Source organism: Hyperolius riggenbachi, chromosome 5 (genome assembly GCF_040937935.1).
Source record: "Hyperolius riggenbachi isolate aHypRig1 chromosome 5, aHypRig1.pri, whole genome shotgun sequence".
In the NCBI taxonomy this organism is placed as follows: domain Eukaryota; kingdom Metazoa; phylum Chordata; class Amphibia; order Anura; family Hyperoliidae; genus Hyperolius; species Hyperolius riggenbachi.
Genome location: NC_090650.1, coordinates 12,914,162 through 12,927,917, shown reverse-complemented (window position 1 = coordinate 12,927,917; position 13,756 = coordinate 12,914,162). Strand labels below are relative to the sequence as shown.

Here is a 13,756-nt window from a genome sequence, read left to right as displayed (position 1 = left end):
TTACAATCTAAAAATTGGCTCTTAGAGGATAAATTCGGTTTTTCTCGCTATTACCGCTGATCTCAACATAAAAATAATTCAAGCTACCAGACCTCTATCCGGGTTAAGAGTCATCATCATCGTCATTGGCCACCACATCTTTTTCAGATGGTTGTTGCTACGTCTGTGGGTATCATTTCTTAGTGTTGCCACATCTTCGTTTGTGGCTAATTAGTTACTGACCGGGGGCTGCCCGGCTTGAGGCGGGCGATAACTGGTCAATTAGCCACGGATGGACTATCCCACCGCCGAGAGTCACCCCTAGCGCCCACACAGACGCCCATTAGTGCAGGCTTATCACCAGGGACTACGACTCCCCGTGTTGTGTCCGCTTCTTTTCAGATTCGGGTGGAGTAGGCTCTCTACAGACGCAGCATCGCCTGGGACGTATTATTTGAAGACACAAACTTGCCCAGCATTTGTGACTCCCTCTTGACTGCATTGATTATTATCCACAGGAACAAAACAGGTCATTACGTATGCAGCTGAGTAGGTTGCAGGAGATGCCGACTTATTCAGGTTGAACCCTACTGTCGCCTACGGTACTACAGATCCATTGCCCCATCCGTCAACATACGCCGTACCAAAAGTCCATCTTCTCCGCCGTAGCTGCCGTTAGGGTCTTCACCCGTATGCCTGGGCATGAGGTGCACGTTATACCCCGTGAAAGTGAGACCCTGCAGAACTTAGACACCCAACACACTCCGGCCTACTGAAGTGAGGGATACCCCCACGGCAAGGATGCATCGGACAGGAATAACCCCGGTGGAAGACAGAGAAGGTAGCTCTGTCTACCCCGGGAACGGGTTAATGGTTTTGTATAATTCTGAAACTAAAGGCAGGGGTACTTTCACACTAACATGGTGCTCTGTGACTGACATGGTTTTGCGCACTGTAATGTGGTATGACCAGGCCCAGATTTACCTCACAGGAGCCTATAGGCACAGATGCACTTTAGACTTCGCCCTCCATGAACCTACAACTAGGGCTGCTCGGATCCGGGAGATACCCGGATAATTGCTATCCGGATATCTCCCAGTAAACCTGGGCGTGGGGGGGGGGATCAAGCTTACCTGTCTGATGTCTTCTTCCTCCATCCCTGGCGCCTCCTACGATGCGGGCCACACGCATCCCGTGACTACAAACACTTCCTCCTTCAACCCGGAAGGAGGAAGTGTTTGTAGTCACGTTACCGCCGCTTGGACCGCATCGTGGGAGGCGCCAGGTATGGACGAAGAAGACGTCAGACAGGTAAGCTTGAAACACACAGGTTTACTGGGAGATATCCGGATAGCAACTATACGGGTATCTCCCAGATCCGGATTTGAGCATCCCGACCTACAACCCCCCGCCCCCCCACCGAACCGCACCACAAGAGTGCTGACTGTCCCAGCTGTCACTCCTCCCTTACTTCCCTTGCCTGTCATAGGTAGCTACAGGTGCCCCTTAGTATTAGGTTGAAAGAAGTACCCTGAATATTAAGTAGCTAGAGATGCCCCTGACTAAAGTCAGTGGAATATCATCAGTGAAATGCCGAGAGCAGGGTGAGTAACCTCTCATTTACACTCTCATCAGTACTCTGCACAGGGAAGGAGGGAGGGAGGCACTCAGGAAGGGGAGTGGAGGGAGCCTTTTCGTCATCAGGCGCCTGCAGGCATTAGCCTACAGTGCCTTATGGTAAACCCAGCCCTGGGTATGATCCAAAATCTATGAACAGTTCACACCTCATCAGTTGCAATGGAGTGCAATGGTCACCATTATTACAGCGCAGAACATGCAATGGGTTGCTAAAAGTGCACATGTTGGCGTGCGCAATGCTAGACAGTGAAGGTGCACATTAGTCAGTTCAATATGCAGTGGCAGCTCCAGCTTCAAATTGTTTGGTGGCTCATAGAGGGCACGATGGCTGGCTGGCCGGTCCCATTTGGGTGATCAAAATCAATGTTGTATGGCGAGCTTTAGATATTTTTTGCCGAACTCAGGTGATAAAATGAAGGCTAACTAGTTCAGTAATCGTATGGAACCAAATGTAAACATCCCAAGCAGAACTCAGAGGTTGGCAGTTGGAAAAAGCCGTTATTTCCCACAATGCAACGAGGTTCACAGACCGAAAACTGTCAGGACCATGGTTATGACATCACACCATGGGAGGGGTTTCACCACAATATCAGCTATACAGCGCCCCCTGATGATCCGTTTGAGAAAAGGAATAGATTTCTCATTGGAAAGGAGGTATCAGCTACTGATTGGGATGAAGTTCAATCCTTGGTTACAGTTCCTCTTTAAAGTACATATCATACAATTTTTTGATATGAATTTTGATAAACGTCTGGCTGTTCAGAATTCCGCGTATTAAGCCCCCACGATGCGTAAGGTTTGGACAATACCCCACTTGCCTGCGCTAATGAAGCATTTGTTTACCTACGCTTAATTTGTTTCAATTTTACAGCCATCAATATTTTTGTGTGGAGGTGACAACACAATTTACTGCTTGCTTGCTCTCGGCGCTGCGAAAACCGCGCGACTTAAGGTACAGAACGCTGCGGCTCTTAAATCTGTGACTGGTAAGAGCGGAGCTTATACCTGTGAGTAATTTTTAATTAATTTGGGATAATTAAGAGCAAAGGAAAAAAAAAATCACGTTTTAATTAAGCTTAAAATAATCCAAACTGTCAGTTCCTGCTATGGGTGGAATATATTACGCCGCGCGTCTGACACTGACGGCTTCCAGGTTGGAGCGCGACAGCTTTATTAATGTAAGGTCTCTGCGATACCGATCGGAACACAACATGCGAAAATAGTATGAATCATTGACATAGTGTTTCCAGCTCTGTCATCTCCACTTTGTGTTCAGGATTAATGAGCTGCTCCTGTCCCCCTGTTCACCTCAACTTGTGCAGAACTATGTACAGTATAACAACAATCAGGGGGTGGAACTACACATCGCAGGGCCCTCTGGCAAAGCTTTAATGGGGCCCTCATAATATTCACACCCCTTCCCTTGTCTCCCCTTGGAGACCATCACAGCCTGGGGGCCCATCTGACATGGGTCATAAGACAAGTGGGGCCATCAGGCAAGGCTGGATTTATACTTTTTCCGCTCCTGGGCCAACTTATTTGCAGCTTCCCTTCCCCATGTACAGCAGCCCCCTCCTATTCCTTGTGCAGCCCCCTTTTCCATGTCTAACCTTCATGTACAGCAGACTCACTCCTATTCCATGTGCAGCCCCCTCTTTCATGTGTATCATCCATGTACAGCAGACTCCCTCCTATTCCATGTGCAGCCCCCTCTTCCATGTGTATCATCCATGTACAGCAGCCTCCCTCCCATTCCATGTGCTGCCCCCTCTTCTATGTGTATCATCCATGTATGCAGCCCCTCCCATTCCATGTCTAACATTTATGCGCTGCCCTCTCTTCCATGTGTAACATTCATGTACAGCAGACCCCCCACACACCCCATTCCATGTGCAGCCCCCCTCTTCCATGTCTAACATTCATGTACAGCAGCTCCCTCCTATTCCTTGTGCAGCCCCCTCTTCCATGTGTGACATCCATGTACAGCAGCCCCCTCCCATTCCATGTGCAGATCCTCATTTATGTGTATTATCCATGTACAGCAGCCCCCTCACATTCCATGTGCAGACCCCTCTTCCATGTGTGACATCCATGTACAGCAGCTCCCTCCCATTCCGTTTTCAATTATTTTTATTGGAAATTTTCAAATTATACAAAAGTAACAGTGACATTTCTTAGTTGACAAAAAGGTACTTTTTACATAATAACATATTATACATCACATTATAATCAAAAAAACCTGTACAATATTGATAACAACATAGATATATTTTCAATACCAATCTTTACATTTTAGAAAGGCTACATTTATTATTTCAATTTAGTTCTGCACGCTCTATCATACGCATTGTTGTACTTTTGGGTTCGCCTCCATGTACGCATTAATGCGTACGATCATGTTCACAATGCGTAAATTTTGAGAGACTAACTTATTTGTAAGACGCGTACAAATGCCTTGTAACCGCTACCGAACGCGTTCCTACGCATATAAAATTACGCGTATGAATTCTTCAAAAACGCCAACAAACGCTTGCTAATATGCGTAAATTGCCATAAATGCATTGACCTCCTATAGAAAACCGCGATCAAAACAATCCCTGATAGGAATGAAATAATAAAAAGAAAAGTAGTAATGCGTCTATACTTATCTTATTCACGCCTATCAATTGAAACAGTTCAACAATGCGTATACCCAGATTTTCTAAGGACCTACCAAACTTGATAAAGCTTTAAAGAGAATCTGTACTCTGAAATTCTTACAATAAAAAGCATACCATTCTATTCATTATGTGCTCCTGGTCCCCTCTGTGCTGTTTCTGCCATTCTCTGCTGCAAACCTGGCTTGTAATTGCCAGTTTTAGGCAGTGTTTACAAACAAACTAACCAGCTTCTAATAGGCTCAGCTAAGCAGAGTGTGTTAGTCACACAGAGCCTGCAGGGGGTGTGTACAGCTTCTAGCTAATCACAAGCAGCCCTGCACATTCCAGTCTGACTGCCTCAGCCTGACTGTGCCGACTATAGAGAGAAGATTAGATCATATAACAGAGATAACACAGCTACTGTGCAATTAGGAAAAGCTGCAGTAAGCCAGACCACATTAGAAAAGGCATAGGAACTTATAGCATAGAAGAAATAAAGATAAACAATTTGTTACAGAGTCTCTTTAATAATGTAGCTAACATAGCAATTTCAAACAGTATGATTTTAATCAGGTGGAAATGTTCTTTCCAGTTATTCCCTATTTCTAACTTTATTGGGGGGGCTCAACCTATGGAGAATGGGGAGTTTTACCCCCCTACAGAGACTCCAGAGGGTGCCCCCATGAGAATTTTAATCTCATAAGGGAAAAATATAAACATAATTTCCACATTTCACCTTGTACAGTTCTAAGCTTAAAACACTTTGTTCTCAGTTTAATCCTATTTCTTATACAACACTGTGTGTTCCTATATTTCCAATATACTATATGTAGATCTTAAATAGCTTATGAAATTTCTTTATATTAATCTAATCTAAACTAGTCAACTAACTAACTACCTAACTAACTAACTATCTGCTAATCAGTAGCTAGTTGATAAGAACTGCTTAATCACTCACCAATTGCTCCTTTTGAGTTTAATTTAACCATTACTATCTACCCAAGAATCCTTGTTTAAATCAGCAGTAAAGCTATCGATACATCTTCCTTTAACTCAATGTAGGTATATAATCTGATCTTGACTATGTGGCTCTTTATCAGTGTACAATCTATCCATAACCAATCGACCAATCTATTTCCCATAACCAAGAGTGGCTACAACTACTTCATATGTACTCTATACATCCAGAAGCTTTGAATCTGTGTAAACTGTTGGCCATAAATATGACCTTTTTTGGAAGGCCCTGACACTACCGCATCTAATGGACCAAGATCTTTCCGCTACTAGATTATCATCCACCTTTCTCAAAATGTCAGACACGGTTGGGAGAATACACGTCCTCCAGTTCTCAGCTATACTGATTTTTGTAACAATACAAACATGATTAAAAATAAACCTCTCTCCTATAGGCATGTCAGTTGTTTAGCTCCCTCCCATTCCATGTGCAGACCCCTCTTTCATGTGTATCATCTATGTACAGCAGCCCCTCCCATTTCATGCCCCACCCCCCCTTCTATGTGTATTGTGCATGTACATCAGCCCCTCCCATTTCATGTGCATTGGCCCCTCCCATTCCATGTGCAGCCCCCTCTTCCATGTGTAACATCCATGTACTGCAGCCTCCTTCAGCTATATACAGGTCCGTTGGGCAGCAGCTGCCTATTTCCATGTGTTGCTCCTTATTTGCTACCTCTGTATTCCATTAGCAGCCTCTTCTTCCATATGCAGCAATCCTTCTTCCAGTTCCAGCCGCCTCTTGGCCAGCTGCCGCCCAATGCCCTGGCCTTGGTGGCCTTCCCAGAAATCCAGTCCTGTACCGAATATTTCAGATTGTGTGGCATCTCTGTATAAATCTATAATTTTGTACAGCACAAAACACAAACGTAAACGGGCGAACCAAACAGCCACTTAGGGCCTAACTCACAGCAGGGGCCTCCCATGTTGCCGGGGCCGTCCAATCTGTGAGTTGTATGGCTGCCGCTCACACACAGTCCTCAGAATAACAGCAACCTAAACAGAGGGGAGAGCCGCGCAGTGACCATGGGGTATGCTAAATTCACTGATGTTCTCCTTCAACAGGAGTTGGTAGACTATCGGTAAGGTTACTGACAGAGCCGGGACAAGGTCCTCCAGCACCCAAGGCTGAGACACCAAAGTGCAGATAGATCCCTCTCTGATCGAATCTGATCAGAGAGGGATTGTATGGCTGCCTTTACTGCAAACAGATTGTGAATCGATTTCAGCATGAAACCGATCACAATCTGTGGTGGTGCTGCCGCTGCCTTCCCTCCCCCCCTACATACATTACCTGCTCCAGCCGGCGCAAGTCCCCCCGGTCACCGCTGACTTTTCTCCTGCTGGGCTCCGGGTTCTGGACCGGATGGCTTCACTTCTTTCTGACCGGGGAAGTTTAAACAGTAGAGGGCGCTTTACTGTTTAAACTTCCTGCCGGGACAGGAAGTTCAGTGAAGCTGCAGCCCTGGAGCCCAGCGGAGAAGAGACATCGGTGACCGGGGGGGGGACTTTCGAACGGCGCTATCAACGCACTCCCGACCTGCCGGTGATCGAGCAAAATCTTCCGCACGGACGACTCGACGGGAATCGACGGGAACGATTGATTTTGGACGGAAATCAATCGTTTGCGTTTGAGCAACGATTTCACAGCAGATTCGATCACAGTGATCGAATCTGCTGTATATCGTCGGGAAAATCATTAGGTGTATGGGCCCCTTTAAACTGATCAGTAAAGAATGTGCTAACAAGCCCGCTAATTTCCATGAGAATAGTTATTTTTAGTAAAATGAGTGCAAATTACCTCACAAATTACCTCATAATTTACCACATGAGGTAAAACATGACTAAAACCTACCAGAATTGCTAAATGTCATTATTGAGGTACATTACCGTACATGAGGTAATTTGTTTAAAATTTGTTTGAAAACATTGAGACCTATAGGGGATTGATAGCTGGGTAAGTTGTGTGCAGTGATGAGCAAATCCGATCCGGATGCTATTCGGATAGTAGCTATCCGGATTTCTCCCAGTAATGCATTGCGGCCTGGGCGGGGGGTTTAATCCTTACCCATCATGACGTCTTCTTCGTCCGTCCTTCGGCGCCTCCCACGATGCGTTCCACTCTGGCGTCACGTGACTACACACTTCCTCCTTTAACCCGGAAGGAGGAAGTGTTTTTTAGTCACGTGACGCCGGAGTGGAGCGCATTGTGGGAGGCGCCGAGGGACGGACGAAGAAGACGTCATGATGGGTAAGGATTAAACTACCCGCCCAGGCCACAATGCATTGCTGGGAGAAATCCGGATAGCTACTATCCGAGTAGCATCCGGATCGGATTTGCTCATCACTGGTTGTGCGCCCCCTCCTACACTGCGCCCTGAGGATGGAGCCTCTCTCACCTCTGCCCGACACTGTGCCCCTCCTACACTACGCCCTGAGGCTGGAGCCTCTCTCGCCTCTGCCCCGCCCTGCGCCCCCTCCTACACTGCGCCCTGAGGCTGGAGCCTCTCTCGCCTCTGCCCGGGCCCTGCGCCCCCTCCTACACTGCGCCCTGAGGCTGGAGCCTCTCTCGCCTCTGCCTGGTCCCTGCGCCCCCTCCTACACTGCGCCCTGAGGCTGGAGCCTCTCTCGCCTCTGCCCGGGCCCTGCGCCCCCTCCTACACTGCGCCCTGAGGCTGGAACTTCTCTTGCCTCTGCCTTGGCCCTGCGCCCCCTCCTACACTGCGCCCTGAGGCTGGAGCCTCTCTCACCTCTGCCCGGCACTGCGCCCCTCCTACACTGCGCCCTGATGCTGGAGCCTCTCTCGCCTCTGCCCGGCCCTGCGCCTAGAGATGAGCCGAAATTTTCGAAATTTCGAACTGCTTTTATTACGAATGCGAAATTTAACATTACGACCCAAATTCGTAATTTCGTAATTAATTTTCAAATCGTAATTTACAATTTCGTAATCGAAATTTCACTTCCGTAATGACGAATTTCGTGTCTCCAACCGAAATTTTACTTTTTCAGGTTTGTAAGGGTTCTCTCTCTCTCTCTCTCTCTCTCTCTCTCTCTCTCTCTCTCTCTCTCTCTCTCTCTCTCTCTCTCTCTCTCTCTCTCTCTCTCTCTCTCTCTCTCTCTCTCTCTCTCTCTCTCTCTCTCTCTCTCTCTCTCTCTCTCTCTCTCTCTCTCTCTCTCTCTCTCTCTCGATCTGTAGTGTTTCAAAACCATACTCACATTCATGACATGTCCAGGGATCAAACCCAGGCCAACCACATGGAAGACAGCTATGCTCACCACCATACCACCAAACACACACTAAATAGACTGCTAACCTAAATCTTACTTGTAGACAGTCATATGAGACACATGCTGGGTGCAGGGCTTTGTGATTGGACCATGGACCATGCGATAGAGTGAGGTGCAAAAATGAAATCATGCCTAGCAGAGGATGGTTTCACAATGCTAAATGCTAGGCTGGCTGTGGTGCAATTGGTTAGTGCGTCTGGCTGGTAACAGCAAGGTTACAGGTTCAATTCCATCCAGGCATGTCTTTTCCTTTTGAGTTCAACAGTTGTCCAAACACCGAGCACAAAGTTTTGCATGCGTAAAGTTTTACGCACGCAAAATACCCCATGGGGTTCAATGGCGCAGCGCGCGCACGCAAAAGGAAAAGACATGCCTGGATGGAATCAAACCTGTAACCTTGCTGTTACCAGCCAGACACACTAACCAATTGCACCACAGCCAGGCTAGCTGTGACCTAACTCTACATGGCTATCTGGGGCTCTGTTGGCTCTGTTTGGACAACTGTTGAACGCAAAAGGAAAAGACATGCCTGGATGGAATTGAACCTGTAACCTTGCTGTTACCAGCCAGACACACTAACCAATTGCACCACAGCCAGCCTAGCATTTAGCACTGTGAAACCATCCTCTGCTAGGCATGATTTCATTTTTGCACCTCACTCTATCGCATGGTCCAATCACAAAGCCCTGCACCCAGCATGTGTCTCATATGACTGTCTACAAGTAAGATTTAGGTTAGCAGTCTATTTAGTGTGTGTTTGGTGGTATGGTGGTGAGCATAGCTGTCTTCCATGTGGTTGGCCTGGGTTTGATCCCTGGACATGTCATGAATGTGAGTATGGTTTTGAAATACTACAAATCTCTGGAGAGAGAGGGGGAGAGGGAGAGAGGGAGGGAGGGAGGAGGTTGGTTGGTTGGTTATTCATTTTAGGCATCTAGAGGGATAGAAACCTTTGCAAACTTTAAAATACTAAATTTCGCAATCGTAATTATGAAAATTTGCGTAATTTGCAAAAATTACGAAATTTCGATTACTGCTAAAATCGTAATTGTAGTAATTTCGCGAAATTTCGGAAATTCGTAATTAGGTCATTACGCTCATCCCTACCTGCGCCCCTCCTACACTGTGCCCTGAGGCTGGCGCCTCTCTCGCCTCTGCCCGGGCCCTGCGCCCCCTCCTACACTGCGCCCTGAGGCTGGAACTTCTCTTGCCTCTGCCTTGGCCCTGCGCCCCCTCCTACACTGCGCCCTGAGGCTGGAGCCTCTCTCACCTCTGCCCGGCACTGCGCCCCTCCTACACTGCGCCCTGATGCTGGAGCCTCTCTCGCCTCTGCCCGGCCCTGCGCCCCTCCTACACTGTGCCCTGAGGCTGGCGCCTCTCTCGCCTCTGCCCGGCCCTGCGCCCCTCCTACACTGCACCCTGAGGCTGGAGCCTCGGCTTGGCCCTGGTTACTGATGTTCAACTATTGCCTTATATTTTCCTATCCTCACAACAACCTCCCTCTATCTACACCTAACACTAATCTCCCCTCTGCCTACACACTATCAACCAATTAACCGAGCCTACCCTCCCTTCCCCCAGTGCTTGGATATTGCTGCTATCTCTGCCACCCAAATTACACGGTATGCACTGCCATAAACACAATTTCTATGGCAGCACCTATTATCGGAATGGCGCCTAATGGCCAGTTTAACGTGTCTGCTATTTTTTCTTTGCTTTAGAAGAACTGAATTTGGTAATATTAAAGTATTTTGTTTCCTGCAGCAGTAAAATGAGACACTTTTCTGCTCACAGAAAGTCACCCAGGTCCAAAGAAAATAAATAAAATGTTTATTTACATTATTTGATGTAAACAATATTTATGGTACTGTGCTGTACCTAAGTAAAACAAACATGGAACAAAAAAAAAAAAAATTAAACAAAATTCCCTTTAAACTGAACGTCTTAATAGTTCGCAAAAAGTAAACTCTGGCTGTTGTCCCGCCGTTCGAGAAAAAATACGCAGCCCCAACAAACAGTAAAGCTGTCCCTGACCGCATTCACACAACCGTCGGAGGTGTCGGGACCCAGGAGGACTGCCAAGGTAACCTTTCACACTTCGCCTTCTTCTCATTAAATCTTGTTTAGAGAAAGAAAAATGCTATTTTTGACAGATTCCCAAAATGTATGCATAACATTTAAAGGAACCCTTAATATGCCAGTGAAATAAATAAATAAATAAAAGAAAATACCCCCCCCTTGCACCGATATATATTTTTCTTAAATGGGCTATAAAACGTATTTGAGGTGCTGCGCGCGCTGAAACGCCTACATGTGCGCGGTTTGAAGAGAGGCATTCATCGGCCAGCCTCTGGAACGCACTTTTTATAGCGCCGGGCTAAGCTGATGCCGAATGCCTTCGCCATAGCATAAGTGTCAAAAAACACTACATTATTTACCAGAGATGCTGAGTGAAAGAAGGACCCCATTGATGAACGCTTTCTAGCGTGTCACTGCGATCCCAGGTGTTCAGAACAAAATTAATCAAGAAATTACCACTTATGGGATTACCAAATTACTGGTATCATTAATATAGGCTGGGTGGTAAAAACAGCCATTAATGAGCCAACTCCAGGCTCAGGTTACCATGGCGGGGATTACAGCAGCACAGGCCCTTTTTTTTTTCTCTTTCTTCAGGAGATGCAGGAGTCGGAGTGCAAAGTCATTGCTTAAAGGGAAGTGAGAGGGGTATGGAGGCTGCCAAATTTATTTGCTTTTAGGGCTCCTTTACACCAAGACGTTGCGTTAGATGCGACGTTAAAGTCGCATAACGTGCCCCTACCGTAAACGCATGTTAGCTTTGAAGTTGGACGTTATATAGAGCCGCGTTATGAGCCTCTTTATGCGTACGTGATGCGTACTTTTTGATGCATACTATCGAACAGTACTGAGCATGTGCAAACATCTAAACACAGCCACATACGAGTATAATGCACAGCATGCTGCACTTTCATTTACCGTGCAGCGTTATACCCTAACGCAACGTGGGCACTGTGAACAGCCCATTGATTTATCATTGCTGTCAGTTGGGCTGCGTTACAGGCTGCTCTAACGTGTACCTGTAACGTCCTAATGTGAAAGCAGCCTTAAACAATACCAGTAGCCTGGCTGTCCTGCTGATTTTTAATGCATCAGAGATGTCTGAATCACACAACTGAAACAAGCATTATAATTATTTATATAGCCCTGACATCTCCTGCAGCACTTTTACATAGTCCATAGTCATGTCACTGACTGTCCTCAGAGGAGCTCACACTCTAATCCTACTGTAGTCATAGTGTAATGTCCTTCCATATTATTATTATGTATTTATATAGCACTGACATCTTCTGCAGCACATTACAGAGTACATAGTCATGTCACTGGCTGTCCTCAGAGGAGCTCACACTCTAATCCTACTGTAGTCATAGTGTAATGTCCTTCCATATTATTATTATGTATTTATATAGCACTGACATCTTCTGCAGCACATTACAGAGTACATAGTCATGTCACTGACTGTCCTCAGAGGAGCTCACACTCTAATCCTACCCTAGTCATAGTCTAATGTCCTGCCATATTATTATTACGTATTTATATAGCACTGACATCTACTGCAGCACATTACAGAGTACATAGTCTTGTCACTGACTGTCTTCAGAGGAGCTCACAATCTAATCCTACCATAGTCATAGTCTAATGTCCTACCATATTATTATTATGAATTTATATAGCACTGACATCTTCTGCAGCACATTACAGAGTACATAGTCATGTCACTGACTGTCCTCAGAGGAGCTCACAATCTAATCCTACCATAGTCATAGTCTAATGTCCTACCATATTATTATTATGTATTTATATAGCACTGACATCTTTTGCAGCACTGTACAGAGTACATAGTCATGTCACTGACTGTCCTCAGAGGAGCTCACACTTTAATCGCTTCCATAGTCATAGTCTAATGTCCTACCATATTATTATTATGTATTTATATAGCACTGACCTCTTCTGCAGCACATTACAGAGTACATAGTCATGTCACTGACTGTCCTTAGAGGAGCTCACAATCTAGTCCCTACCATAGTCATAGTCTAATGTCCTACCATATTATTATTCTGTATTTATATAGCACTGGCCTCTTCCACAGCGCTTTTACAGAGTATCTAATCTTTACCATAGTCGTAAGTCTATGTATGCATTGTGTAGTCAGTGTATGTATCGTAGTCTAGGGCCAATTTTGAGTGAAGCCAATTAATTTACCTGTGTGTTTTTTGGAGTGTGGGAGGAAACTGGAGTGCCTGGAGGAAACCCACACGAATACGGGGAGAACGTGTGAACTCAGTGCAGATAGTGCTCTAGCTGGGATTCAAACCAGGGATCGCTATCCACTACCCCACTGAGCTGCCCACTATGCCTACGAATATCTACAGATTATATTTCCCTTAAGGTGGCCACACACGATACAATAAAATGATCCGATTTTACAGCAATTCGATAAAAACGATTGTATCTCTTGAAAAAAATCGAAACCTTTATTTTCATTCGACTGAAAAATCCGATCGGATTTCCCTTTTTTTTTTTTTTCGATTTAAATCGATCCGGAATGCCAGATATTTCTTTTCAATTTCTACTAAAGATTGTATGGTGTGTGTTGGATTGTCAATTTATTACTATACACACCCTAGCAATTTTCTCAGAGTTTTCAATCATTTTTATCATATTTGAGGTCAAATTGAACATAGGTGTGTGGTACATTGGATATATTTTTGAAATGTCACAATCAGTCAGAAAAATTGATTGCAATTCTTACATTGAACAGATATTTAAAAAATGGTATAGTGTGTGGCCACCTTTAAGGTGGCCATTAATGATACAATTCTCCAGACCCAATAACGGAAGGAAAACTGCTAACCAATCTGATCAGATTGATGGAATCGATCTGAAAAATGGATCGATTCCATTCATCTGATCAAATTGCACAGAAACTTTTCTCCAGTTAGTGGGAATGAACAATTGTTTCCGATCAATATTATTATCAAATTGGACAATCAATAGTCCGGAGAATTGTATTGGTAATGTCCACCATACAGTATGTGTTACCAGCATTGGTGACATCAGACACTGACTCCAGATTCACAGGGAAAAAAAAAAAAAAAACAGACAGGAATGATAGACTA

The 13,756-nt window shown here is 45.4% G+C and overlaps 1 protein-coding gene and 1 long non-coding RNA gene across 7 annotated transcripts in view; one reads left to right on the top strand and one right to left on the bottom strand.

The window, feature by feature from the left end:
• The window catches only part of DGKB (diacylglycerol kinase beta), an 849,394-nt gene that overhangs the window by 817,805 nt on the left and 17,833 nt on the right, over nucleotides 1–13,756 (top strand). The window lies entirely within an intron of this gene.
• The window catches only part of LOC137517981 (uncharacterized), a 30,940-nt gene that overhangs the window by 15,374 nt on the left and 1,810 nt on the right, over nucleotides 1–13,756 (bottom strand). The window lies entirely within an intron of this gene.